Source organism: Mus musculus, chromosome 15 (genome assembly GCF_000001635.26).
Source record: "Mus musculus strain C57BL/6J chromosome 15, GRCm38.p6 C57BL/6J".
In the NCBI taxonomy this organism is placed as follows: Eukaryota; Metazoa; Chordata; class Mammalia; order Rodentia; family Muridae; genus Mus; species Mus musculus.
Window position 1 is genome coordinate 11,724,765 of NC_000081.6, and position 12,035 is coordinate 11,736,799.

Sequence of the window (12,035 nt, forward strand, 5' to 3'; positions counted from 1 at the left end):
TTTTTTTTCTTTTTAAAGCCAACAATTTTCAGAACTTTCTTCAAATTGGGAGTTTCACTTGAAGATGAATAATTGTGCTCCAATTATCCTATCCAAATGAGCATCTGACCTCCTCCCCAAATTCTGGGCAGCTCCAACTCCACTTAACTTAATCCCATATGCTATTTTCATAATGAGGAATGGCAAGACAAGTGTCTCACCGGTAACTCTTTGCAGTGGGGCCAGCTTTGACTAGCCTGCCTTGGCCAGTTCTTCTGGTGTCATGGTAAAGTCAGTGGGCATTTTCCTTCAGGACTCAAGGCTCTAAAACTCAGTAGTAACTGAGTCTCTCCTGCCACTGACTGTGAGGTGTGCCATGCAGGCTGTTGGTTCACAAGAAATTCACTCACTACAAAAATTCTGAGACTTACCAAATCCCAGAACCTTCACAGCTCCTTCTACCCCTTCCCCAAGCAGAAGTGACGGGACGTGGAGCCAGGAGTTGGGAGCAATTAAAAGCAGCCAGTCATTCTACTTGCCCAGTTCCTATTTAAAGGAAAACATAATTTCAGTTAATTTACTTCTTAGTGTAAAGTCTGGCAACTACAAGTCCTGCCACAGACACCGTCATGGGGTCCATTATGAAAAGGAATAGCTTGGGGTAATTAAAGTTTAGGGTCTGAGAGGGTGGACGAAAACCTCCACGAGAGTGACCCGGCAGCTACCTCATTTGGCAATCCCTGAAAGTGGCTACTTGCAAAATATTAGGACGACAACAGGAAAGATGGGGTCCACCTCCCAAGTCAGAATTCGTTTAGAGATAGTCAGAAGTGAGTCACATGTTCATTTGAAACGGAAAATATGGATTGTGACCCTGAGTGAGAGTACATTGTGACTCTTTTTTTTTTGAAAAAGTTCACACCTTTCACACCTCACAACAGGCCTTGCCCCTAATGCTGACTAACAAACACCATTATCTCTAGTAGAAAGAGTTTTCCTGGTGGACTGGACAGGATGGGGAAAAAACATGGCCCTGCCTCCCACACTGCTTCTCCTGACATCCTCCCTCCCTTTCCTATCACTACAATGTGTATCCAAGAGAGTATGATGATGGAGAAGATGCTGGAAGAACCTTGCTAGCTTGCTGCATACTTGCCATACACAAACACACTTGCTTATTTGGCCTGACTGAATAAACAGACTCCGGCACACAGGGAAACCATTTTGCTCCCTGAGTCAATACGATAGAGCCTTGCAGTCTAGGGTAAGATGGAGTTGGCTGTTCATCTAAAGGCCCTTCCTTCCTGCTGTTTGACCTGTCAACTGGTCTCCTTGCAGCCTGCTTATCTTCAGTCTGTAGCGCGCATTCTCAGGCTAAGACAGAGCTGCTTCTGCCTTCCTCGGCACCTTCTTCTGTTTCCATTGTCTCTTATCAGCTGTGATACGGTCTCAGGTTGTGATTCTAGACATCGGTGAGCTTGGATATTCCCTCTGCACCAAGTCCAGAGGCTGTTCAAACAGCCACTGGGCAAAGACAAATATCTGTCAAATGAAACATTAATGACTAAAATCAATACTTCCTTAGCCATCGGAGTGCTGTGTTGACTGATCTCACGTCACAGACACAACTACTATGGGAAAAGGTGATCCTATTTCATGTGCCTGGTTTATTTTTTCACTTGCCTGGTCACCTACACTTCTAGACTACACCTTTAACTCTTCCCACCCCCAAGTCCTCTACTTCTCCAGTTTTCCCATCATGCTCAGCGAAGACTGAGAACTCATAGGAATAAGCGTCATTCGTTTTCTACCAATAGACATATCATTTCCCCACAATCAGTTCCCCCATTCTTCATGTCTACAGTTATGCTGAGTTTAATCCAGCCTCTAGATCGCTATCTCTCACCTTCTCAGACTCCTGGCTTCTGCTGGTCTCTGCTCTCTAACAAGAAGCAATCTAGGATGCAACTCTAACTTTCCAGGGCCTCAGAACCACTTCTGAAAAACAAAAAGCAAAAAAACTGGACTAGAGAGATGGCTCAGTGGTTAAGAGCACCGACTGCTCTTCCAGAGGTCCTGAGTTCAGTTCCCAGCAACCACATGGTGGCTGTAATGGGATCCAATGCACACTTCTGGTGTGTGTCTGAAGACAGCTGCAGTGTACTCATATAAATAAAATGATTAATATATTTTTAAAAACCACATCTGTCCCTATAGATTCTTCCATAGCATCTGTCTGGGACCTGATTCCTCTCTAATCCTTCCCACCTTGCACATAAGTTACTCTATTAGATACCATACAAACAAAACCACAATTGTGAATGTGGTTCCTGCTTTTGCCAAGTGCCTGCTCACTCACTAACAGACACAAAAAGTCTTCTGCAATATGGCCTATCAGGAAGTGTTAGTGAAAATGAGGAAAGGCAAGCTCTGTTGGGTCTCCCTTTGGTTTTCTGGCTTATTTTGGTGTTTTAAAGGTTCATTTCATTTGTTTTATTCTCTCTCTCCCTCTCTCTCTCCCTCTCTCTCTCTCCCTCTCTCTCCCTCTCTCTCCCTCTCTCTCCCTCTCTCTCTCTCTCTCTCTCTCTGTGTGTGTGTGTGTGTGTGTGTGTGTGTGTGTGTGTGTGTGTGCATGTGTATGACAAATCCATGTGGGTGCCTTCAGAGGCCAAGAGGTGCGGGAAGATCCCTGTAGCAGAAGTTACAGAAGACTGTAAACACCGATGTGGGTGCTGAGAATTGATTTCTGCTCCTTTGCAAGAGCAGCAAATACAATTAGCCTTGAGCCAACATCTCTCTGGCCATCAGTCTCCATTTAGTAATCACAATTGAAAGCATATTAACTAAATTCATGAATGCTTTAATATAAGTGAATGGGGGGGGGTGGAGTAGAAGATTATTAAAAGGTTAATACTGTTACACCTGAAAGATACTGAAGGATCCTACTGAAGTAAAAGGTTCACTTCTCCTGGTCCTAAGCACATTTTCGCTTGTTTTTGCTTGTCTAGAAGACTGCAAGCTTTGTGGAGGCAAATTGTTTGCTCCGCTCATAATGGCAAATCTGCTGCCCAGTAGAGTCCAGAATTACAGGCTTTTTATCGTGGAAAAAAAAAAGTTTCTTCTAAATATATTCTAAAATGGAAGTGACAGTATCACCTACCCTTTATAGAAATATTCAGAAACAAACCTATGCATGGATAATACATAATCTTCCTAGATTTATTTTTACTGGAATTGTAAAATATAGAATCCCACTAATTTTTCACTGTCAATTCAAAGAATCATGCCACAGGAATACCACAGCAAAGAAAGAGCATTATGCTGGAGGAGTAGGGATATAGGGACAAACTGAGGGAAGTGAGGGGAGGAGAATAAATATAATCAAATATATTGTGTTCTGTTTATTTTTGAAATTATATTTTAATTAGAACATTTCTCCCCTCTCTTTCCTCTCCCTAGGCCCTCCCTTCTATCCCTCATAACTCTGACTCACATTTGTGACCTATTTTTTTCATTAATTGTTATTGCCTGGATATGTCAAGATCTATTATACTAAAAAATTAATAAGAATAATCTTCTAAATAATGCTAGTGACATACTATTGTTAATGTTTCTACTAGTACAAAGTATTATCACAAACAGGTGTTGAATTGTGTATTATGTTTCTATCTAAATTCTCTATTTAGAAATGGCTAATTTATATGAAGTGGTTTTTATTGTTAAACAAGTTTGGCATTTGTGGTATAAAATGTAATTGTTCATATCTCATTATAATTTTATATTATACTAAGCTTACATACATTATATTATATTATCAAGGACTTTTTAAGTTACAATATGAAAATAATTGAATATATAAATTAATGCCTTATAAGCTCAACTCAGCAAAGTCTTTCATTTTCATTTTAATGGTAGTCTTATAAAACAATAAAGATGTTATGAGACATACATTTAGTGATGAAATATTTCAAAATATTTCAGTATTTTACTTTTTAGTCCTGTCAATTTTTAAAAGACTTTTGGAAAATTCATTTCTAATCTTTAATTGAATGTTTTTGTATTTTTTTTTTTGCAGAGTAAAGAAGGTACTTAAATATTTTTACCCTTGAAAATGAATTGAGGGTTCATTTAAAAACAATTTTAGTCAAAAAAAGCAATGTATTTGTTATAATTCTGATTTGAGAGTTGTCATTTAAAAGGAACTTCCCCTAAGAAAGATCTATCTTTAATCTCTTGTCTTTTATGACTTTAAGACCTCAAATCATATATCTACATCATCTCTTTAGTCTCTGAAGGAATAATTGGTTACAAAGTTCCTTGGCTCTTATTTTGTAGCTAATGATTTGAGAGAAAAACCATGCTACCTTATAGCAGCCAGAGACACAGTGTCCAGGAGAGCAAAGGACTCACAGCCTGTTGGATTGACTTATTCTGGAATCATTTACATTTTTACTTATACCAAAAAAATTAGCTATTTAAGAGTCTCCTCTTTCAAAAGTAGCATTATCTATTTATTCTTTGCACATTTCATACATACATACATACATACATACATACATACATACATACAAGGCATTTGATCATATTCACCCCCACTACCTCCCTACAACTCCTCCAAAATAAGAGTCTCTTTTTAATGGTGCTTAGTGAGGCTTTCTTGTCCTCTGAATGCCAGAAGGAGCATCCAGTGAAGCAGTTCCTGCCAGAGAATACAGAAGTTACGTTGAAACATAGCACAATGTTCCAAAAGGGAGGGTGATCAATACAAATAAAAGCTGTAGACACTAACTTGATTATTTTTCTTTCTTGATTTAAGCACTGTGGGCAGAGATGCGTTCAAGCTGGTTTCTCTGTGTGCTGCTCTGTTCTTGTCAAGTTGTTGCTCTCAGAAATGTTGACATTTGCAAGCTGTACAATCTAATCCCCTCCCCCGGGGCCCAAGGGTACTCCTTTTCATCTTTTATTTGCATTCCAGTTCTCTGAGTCAGAGCCATGTTTTAACATGCACCCCAACATTAAGGATGCAGTTTTACTCCTGGTCTTGCCTAGAGATTGGATATCTTTAGAGATGAGCATAAAACATCTCAAAAATCTATAGCATTGGAGGAAGGTAGATACGCAATGGCTGAAAGATGGGTTCTGAGAACCGAGTATTTCTTGCCCTAAAGATGAACACATGCACTGCTTTCACATCACAAGAGGAAACAAGTCCAACTAAAAATAATTTAAATGGGAAAGAAAATCATTCCAACAGTGAATACTGCTGTCTGCTATATGGTGGATATGATAGCAAACATTGAATACCTCACCTTCTTCTGGGAAGATGTTAGAATTGAAAAAGCCTATAATGGTCAAGGGAAATCTAGATAAAGGGCTTCCATGATGTGCCTCAAGTATGCTAACCACACTAATATCATTCCATACGATTTCAAGATCTTCAACCACCATCAGCTCTCTAAAATAATCCCATGCAAAACATTTTAGCCAAGTAGGCATTGCCCTTGGGTGGTATTCCTGTGGCATGACTCTTTTAATTGACAGTGAAATTTTAGTGAGATTCTGTGTTTTACAACAATTCCAGTAAAAACAACTAGGAAAGATTATGTATTATCCATGCATAATCTATGTATTGCTTATTATTTCTGATTATTTCTATAAAGGACAGGTGATACTGTCACTCCCATTTTAGAATATATCTAGAGGAAACTTTTTTTTTCACATTCAAATGCCTGTAATTCTAGATTCTTCTGGGCAGCAGATTTGCCATTGTGAGTGGAGCAAACAATCTGCCTTCACAAAGCTTGCCGTCTTCTAAAGAAGGTCATTAAACAAGCAAAAAACATGCAAATAATATACCCCCAGTTTTCTACTAGGAAGACGATAACCCAAATAGCAGACAATCACAGGTAAGGCGGGACAATCAGGAGCAGATTGGGCGTAGACATTTGTGGTTCCATTATTCTGCTTGCCATGGAGAGGTGCCTAAAAGCATTGCCTGCTGAAGCTCCTTAAGGGAATCTTCAACCAAGGATGAACTGTTTGCCCAAATCTCAATTGTATTTTGATATCTCTCAAATATATTTGATATCTAAACTTAGTATGTGCCTTCTAAGTATTAAAATAGTTACTGCTATTGAATGACGTTTCGAACAACTAAGGATATAAGTATCAAACATCACCCAGGAATAAGATGATTTAGATGCTATCAGACGTGTTCAGGATGATATGGCCATAGCACATTAGATCTGCATAGATTCAAGCCAGACAAGGACCTAGAACTGAGACAGGGAAGTTGACACAGGGCTCCAGAAGATATTTGCAGCTAACACCTACCGGAAAAAAAGGAAAATAGGTTTTCTTCAGTGGAAGTCATTGAATATATCAATCACATTCTAAGGCAAGTCCTATTTGGCTAACACAAAATAGACTCCATGGGGTTGTTGTTGTTGTTGTTGTTGTTGTTGCTATTGCTGCTGCTGTTTATTTTAATTTTGAGATTTTTTTTGAGAGACAGATGGGAGGGAGGAAGAGAGAGGAATGGGTGGGCAAAAAGGAGGTAGGAAGGATGAACACGGGAGAAGTTGGAGGAGGGGGAAAGCATGATCAAAATATAGTGTATGAAAACTATTTTAATTAAAATAAAAGGTCATTCAGAGGGTCCACTTTTGCATTCTTTCAGACCTCACAATCAAAAAGAACATCCAGGGTGTGCATACATATGCACACGCACAGTCACATGTATTCGTTCATTTCACAGTTAGAAGCAACCCTCCTCCCAAAGAAAACAGAGGTCTCGAAAGAAGAAAGAAGAGACTGGAGCTGAAGTTATAATGAGAAAAGACAGTGCAAAAATAACATTGTGGCTTCTGTGGGATCCCATATTTATCCTCTCAGATGCTTCAAGAGCAAACATAGTCCATTTATAAACGAGAGGACTTTGCTGTCAACCTGGAAGCTCCACCTAAGATCCTGGGAGAAAGAGCCCCACCCTGGAACTTTTAGTGTCTTACCTCATTGCTTGGAACAAACACCTCCACCCCTGAAAATGGGTCTTGATGTCTGGCAATGCAGGGGTAGACATCTGTGCTCCTCATTGCAATATAGAAGTATTGGTACTTGCATCTACTCAAGACAGATGTTGAACATCATTATTTTTCTAACTTCTGACATGAAATTAGGTTGGGATCAGAGATTACATTTTCATATACTCAAGGCATGTGATGGAGAACAAAGACTCTACCTGTTTTATGAACGTGTTACCTGGGTACTGCAGAGATGGAAAGGGGAAGTCAGTAGTAAGAGAGGAGATGTGCCCTGACGCTAACCTCCGGCGATGCTAAGAATGCCATAAAAAAGAGAAAGTTAGTACAATCCTGTCTGGGCAACGGAATCTTATGGACAAATTTCAAAATCTTTCTGATTCTGAGTCTTTCAGCTTTAAGAAGAAGTTGATACTTGGCCCTACGTTCCCAGACAGATATTTATGACAAATGGAGAATGGTTGTGTGAGAGGACCCAACACAGGCCCAGGCCTGTGGTGAATATTAAAGAATATTTCAAGACATTTTTCAGTCCCTCCAATCATTCTGAACATCTCTGACTTCAGATGTGTTCCTTAACCCTTCCTCTCTGCATTGCAGAGAGCATGGCCCTGCAGCCTACCTTCGCCAGGCTCCCACGTCCCCAAGGTTGGAGCTGTTTTTCACTCTCTTAGAAAGCACTGTGCTAGCTGGAAGCAGGGGGCTCACCTTTGGTGGTTACTCAGGCAGCAGCTTAAGATTCCACTGCCTAGCAGACAAGCCACACTGACCCCATCTTTGGTCAGATGATCTTGGCTCTCTAGGTCCAGTTAACTCCAGTAGCTCCTTGCAATGTGCTTGTGAATGGCTCACCTCTGGGCGAGCTCACTGGTGCCAGTGTTGCTCGATTCTGCTCTATGCTTCTCCATAATAGTGTGGCTGATTCTGCACGTTGAAGTTTTTGTAAATACTCAAGAAAGTTTGTGCTCTTTCTGTTTGGATCCTCGTGATACTTTTCTTTTCATCTTAGCATAGACAGTAAAGAAAACAGAGTCTGAGAAACACTGGGCTTTTAGACCACCGGTTCTCAGCCTTCGTACTCCTGTAATGCTTGCGTGCTGAGGTGACTCCCAGCCATAGAATTATTTTCATTGCTACTTCGTAACTGTGATTTTGCTACTGTTATGAGTTGTAATGTGCATATCTGTGTTTTCTGATGGTCTTAGGTGGCCCCTGTATAAAGGTCACTCAACATTCAAGGGCGTCGAGAACCACAAGTTGAGAACCACTGCTTTAGATTATTTAACCCCAGCAAGACTCTAATCTTTAGCACTTGTGGCAGCCAACCCTTATTTGGACCAACCTATTACACTCTTCCTCTACATGGTAATTATGATCTATGATCTACCGCTACCAAAGTTGGTGGTTTGAAAGGTTGCCAGTAAAACAGAGAGCTACTCAATTGAGATATCTGTCAGCCTAGAGACAGCAAAGAAAGAATCCCCAAAGGGCAAAATAGTTGATAGACAACAGGCTAGAAGTGTGCTGATGTCCAGAGGAGGAGTACACAGTAATCAGTATGAAGTTGCCAGTGAGAAACCACTTAGTGACCATCCATGCCCTTCCCTAAGTCACCAAGACACCTTCAGAGAGCTGGCCCTAATCAACCAGTCCAGAACAGTGCCATCACCACATTGCTGCTTTCTTCTGTGACTCCCTAAATGATGATTTCATATCATATATTCATCCCTTCATCATCTGTCACTGGCTGGCACACAAGAGCCAGGAGGTTGAGGACTCCGCGTCATCCATCACCCACAGTCAGTAACCTAGCCCTGTACCCAGCACCTAGTAGTCACTCCAAAATACACACTTTTAAATGAGTTAATCTGAAGGCACAGATGCTTTTTTCAACTAGACACTGCCTACCTCAGTCAAGGATGTTTGTTACTGATGTCTTACAAATCCCAAGGAAGCCATCAAGCAGCTGTTTCCACACACACAGATGGGAAATCTGTAATCACTTCTTTTTTTTTTTTTTTCAAACAATGGACAATTTTGCACTTGTAAGAAATGTTTTCCTTCATCTTCTTTGTTGCCCTTAAATAAATTTATTAAGAGAGAATTCACATGCCAGAACCAGCCACCCTTTTAAAGCACACCGGTCTGTGGATTCTTGGTCGGCTCATGAAGTGGATAGCCTTCACCATTATCTCTTACCATCCTGGGGCATTCCACTCCACAGTGATCTGTAGTCCTTCCTCCCAAGCCCTCACAGCCCTAGACACCACGCCTCCTTTTTCTGTGCCCAGGGATTGGCTACTCTCCACATTTTCTGTAAGTGCATCCCTGGGCATCTTGGGTCAGCAGCTGCTGGACAGTTATCCTGTTCCCATTTGCCAGCTACCCAGAATAATGCTGCTATGAACATTTGTACACAAAGCATTGTATAGACATACGTGTTCTTGCCCACTGTCCCTGGCTCCATTTATAAGTGTCAGTTGGATAAATGTATACATTTCTTGTTCAGTGTGATGTTCTGATGTTTGTTTATACTTCTTCATCTTGTTTTTTATTTATATTAAGATCTTCCTGGATGTGTTTTGCTCATTTTCATCATGTTCATTTGTGTTTCTTTTTTTTTTCTTCTTTTTTAAATTAGATATTTTATTTATTTACATTTCAAATGTTATCCCCTTTCCTGATTTCCTCCCTCCCCCCAGAAACCCCCTATCCCATCCCCCCCTCCTGCTTCTATGAGAGTGTGCCCCCACCCATCCACCCACTCCTGCCTCCCCACCCTCGAATTCCCCTACACTAGAACATCAAGCTTTCACGGGACCAAGGGCCTCTTCTCCCATTGATGCCCAACAAGGCCATCCTCTGCTACATATACTGCTGGAGCCATGGGTACTCCTTGGTTGGTGGTTTAGACCCTGGGAGCTCTGGTTGGTTGATATTGTTGTTCTTCCTATGGGGTTGCAAACCACTTCAGTTCCTTCAGTCCTTTCTCTAACTCCTCCACTGGGGACCCTGTGATTGTTTTTGTTTCTTGAATATCTCTCTGGAACTTGTCACCTCTGCCATGCCTGTGCATTTGCCTAATGTCTGACTCGCCTCTGACTTCAAGAGTTAAGTCATGGAGCCAAGAAGATAATTTGGGTTCCCACTATTGATCAAACTGTTGCCAACAGGCATCTTAGGCTCCAATTTCTGGTTTTCCTTTCTCACGCACACCCATGCCCTATCTTACAAGACAAAACAAAGGAAGAGGAAGATGGAAAGGGAAGGAGAGATAAGAGCTCAGTAGGAAAAGATACATGCTACCAGGTCTGCAAGCCCAACAACCTGACAGGGGGGAAGGAGAAAGATATGACTTCCCCAGTTGTCCCCTGACCTCCACATACATGCTATACATATGCACCCGTGTGCGCACACACACACACACACACACACACACACACACACCTCGCAGAGAGAGACACAGAGACAGAGACAGAGACAGACAAAGATACAGAGAAGGACGAAGGGACAAAAGGAGAGAGGGAGGGGACACACACACGAGAGAGAGAGAGAGAGAGAGAGAGAGAGAGAAGGAGAGGGAGAGGGAGAAGAAGAGGGAGAGGGAGAAGAAGAGGGAGAGGGAGACAGAGAGAGAGAGACAGAGACAGAAAAGAGACAGAGAGAGGGGCAGGGACAAACAGAAGGAGGGAGGGAGACACACACACAAGGTGGTGGGGGAGAGACATGCACACACACAGAGTTTCTTTTAATTTTTAAGAAAACAGATCTATTATTTTGTTATGAGTTGAGTTTTACCAAGAGCACCTTAATTCTAGATTCATTTGAACTGATGACCATTAACGGAAGGTATTTGGCCTTGTGGTCTAGCTTGCCCCAGCGTCTTACGCTGGCATAACAGAAGGCCCAGTGCTAATGCTGAATCGTGCATTCCAGAAGGAGCCTTTAGTCCTGGACTGATAAATAATAAGTAAAATTAGCCCTGCTAATCCCTACTTGCTGCGGGCTTAGGTGATGCGTTTGTGTACACAGGATTTTATGCTGGGGAACAACTTCAGCGGGTTTGTTCCTTACTGGGCTAATGTTTCCCCTGGGTAGAATGGAAAAGACAGGGTTAAGGAAGCAGAATTTCAGCTCCAGCTCTGACCCTTCTCTCTGGCTGAGTGACTTTGACCATTTCAGATCTCCAGGTCTTACCACTACCATTTCTAAATGAAGGTTGGGGCTTTTGATCCCACCTGAAATTACCTCAAGTGTTGCAATCATATACAACCCAGAAAATAAGTAGAAGTGCTCATATATTTTGGGGGGTGCTGGGCAGGGGGAGGCTTCACCAAAATGACAACAAAGTCTTTTTTTTTTTAAACTAAGATTGGGTGAGAACCCAAATCCTGGGGCTGTTGTCTCAAAAAGCCTCCAGGTTTGTAGTTCCATTTCCTTATCCGTAAATTTGAGAGTTTGGGCAAGATCATCTCTGACTTTCCTTCTCTTCTGGAGTTTTCTCCTTCCTGCTTCTTTGATTATAGAAGCTCTGCACTCCTGCAACATACTTTGGTCAAATTTTCACATCTTTGAAACCATACAGCTACAAGTGGCCTGTGGGATTTTAGCAAGCAAGGTATGAAATATTTTATCCATTGATAAGAGTTTTTCTCACCTATCAGATTTCAGAATAAGAAAGTTTGCTTTGATATTTATAATGTGATAGATAATTTACAATAAAGGAAATTAGCTAATATGCATATGTCCATTTCTGTGACTACTAGGGACATGCATCCATGTCACCTCTGGTGGGACAAATTCTTCTCTCCTTCGTTTTATTTTCAGTTTTTCAATTGCCCTAACCCCTAGAGCTCGTATCCCTAGAGCTGGTATCCCTAAAACTGATTAAAGAGACTTTTAATGGGACTTTATTGTAAAATATTAATCAAAATGAGATTAAGGATAAAAGGTACTGGGAATCTATAATTCAAGTTGCTGCTGTTTTTTGAAAGAGCGAATGGTACAATGAAGGGT

The 12,035-nt window shown here is 41.2% G+C and overlaps 1 long non-coding RNA gene across 1 annotated transcript; it reads right to left on the reverse strand.

Annotated features, from left to right (window-relative positions):
* Positions 1-1,108: 1,108 nt before the first annotated feature.
* Gm34501 lies at positions 1,109-4,854 on the reverse strand. Its single transcript, XR_383840.4, has 3 exons — positions 4,769-4,854; positions 1,886-1,977; positions 1,109-1,521 (listed from the first exon to the last, which is right to left on the reverse strand). It is a non-coding gene; the product is annotated as a predicted gene, 34501 (long non-coding RNA).
* Positions 4,855-12,035: the final 7,181 nt, after the last annotated feature.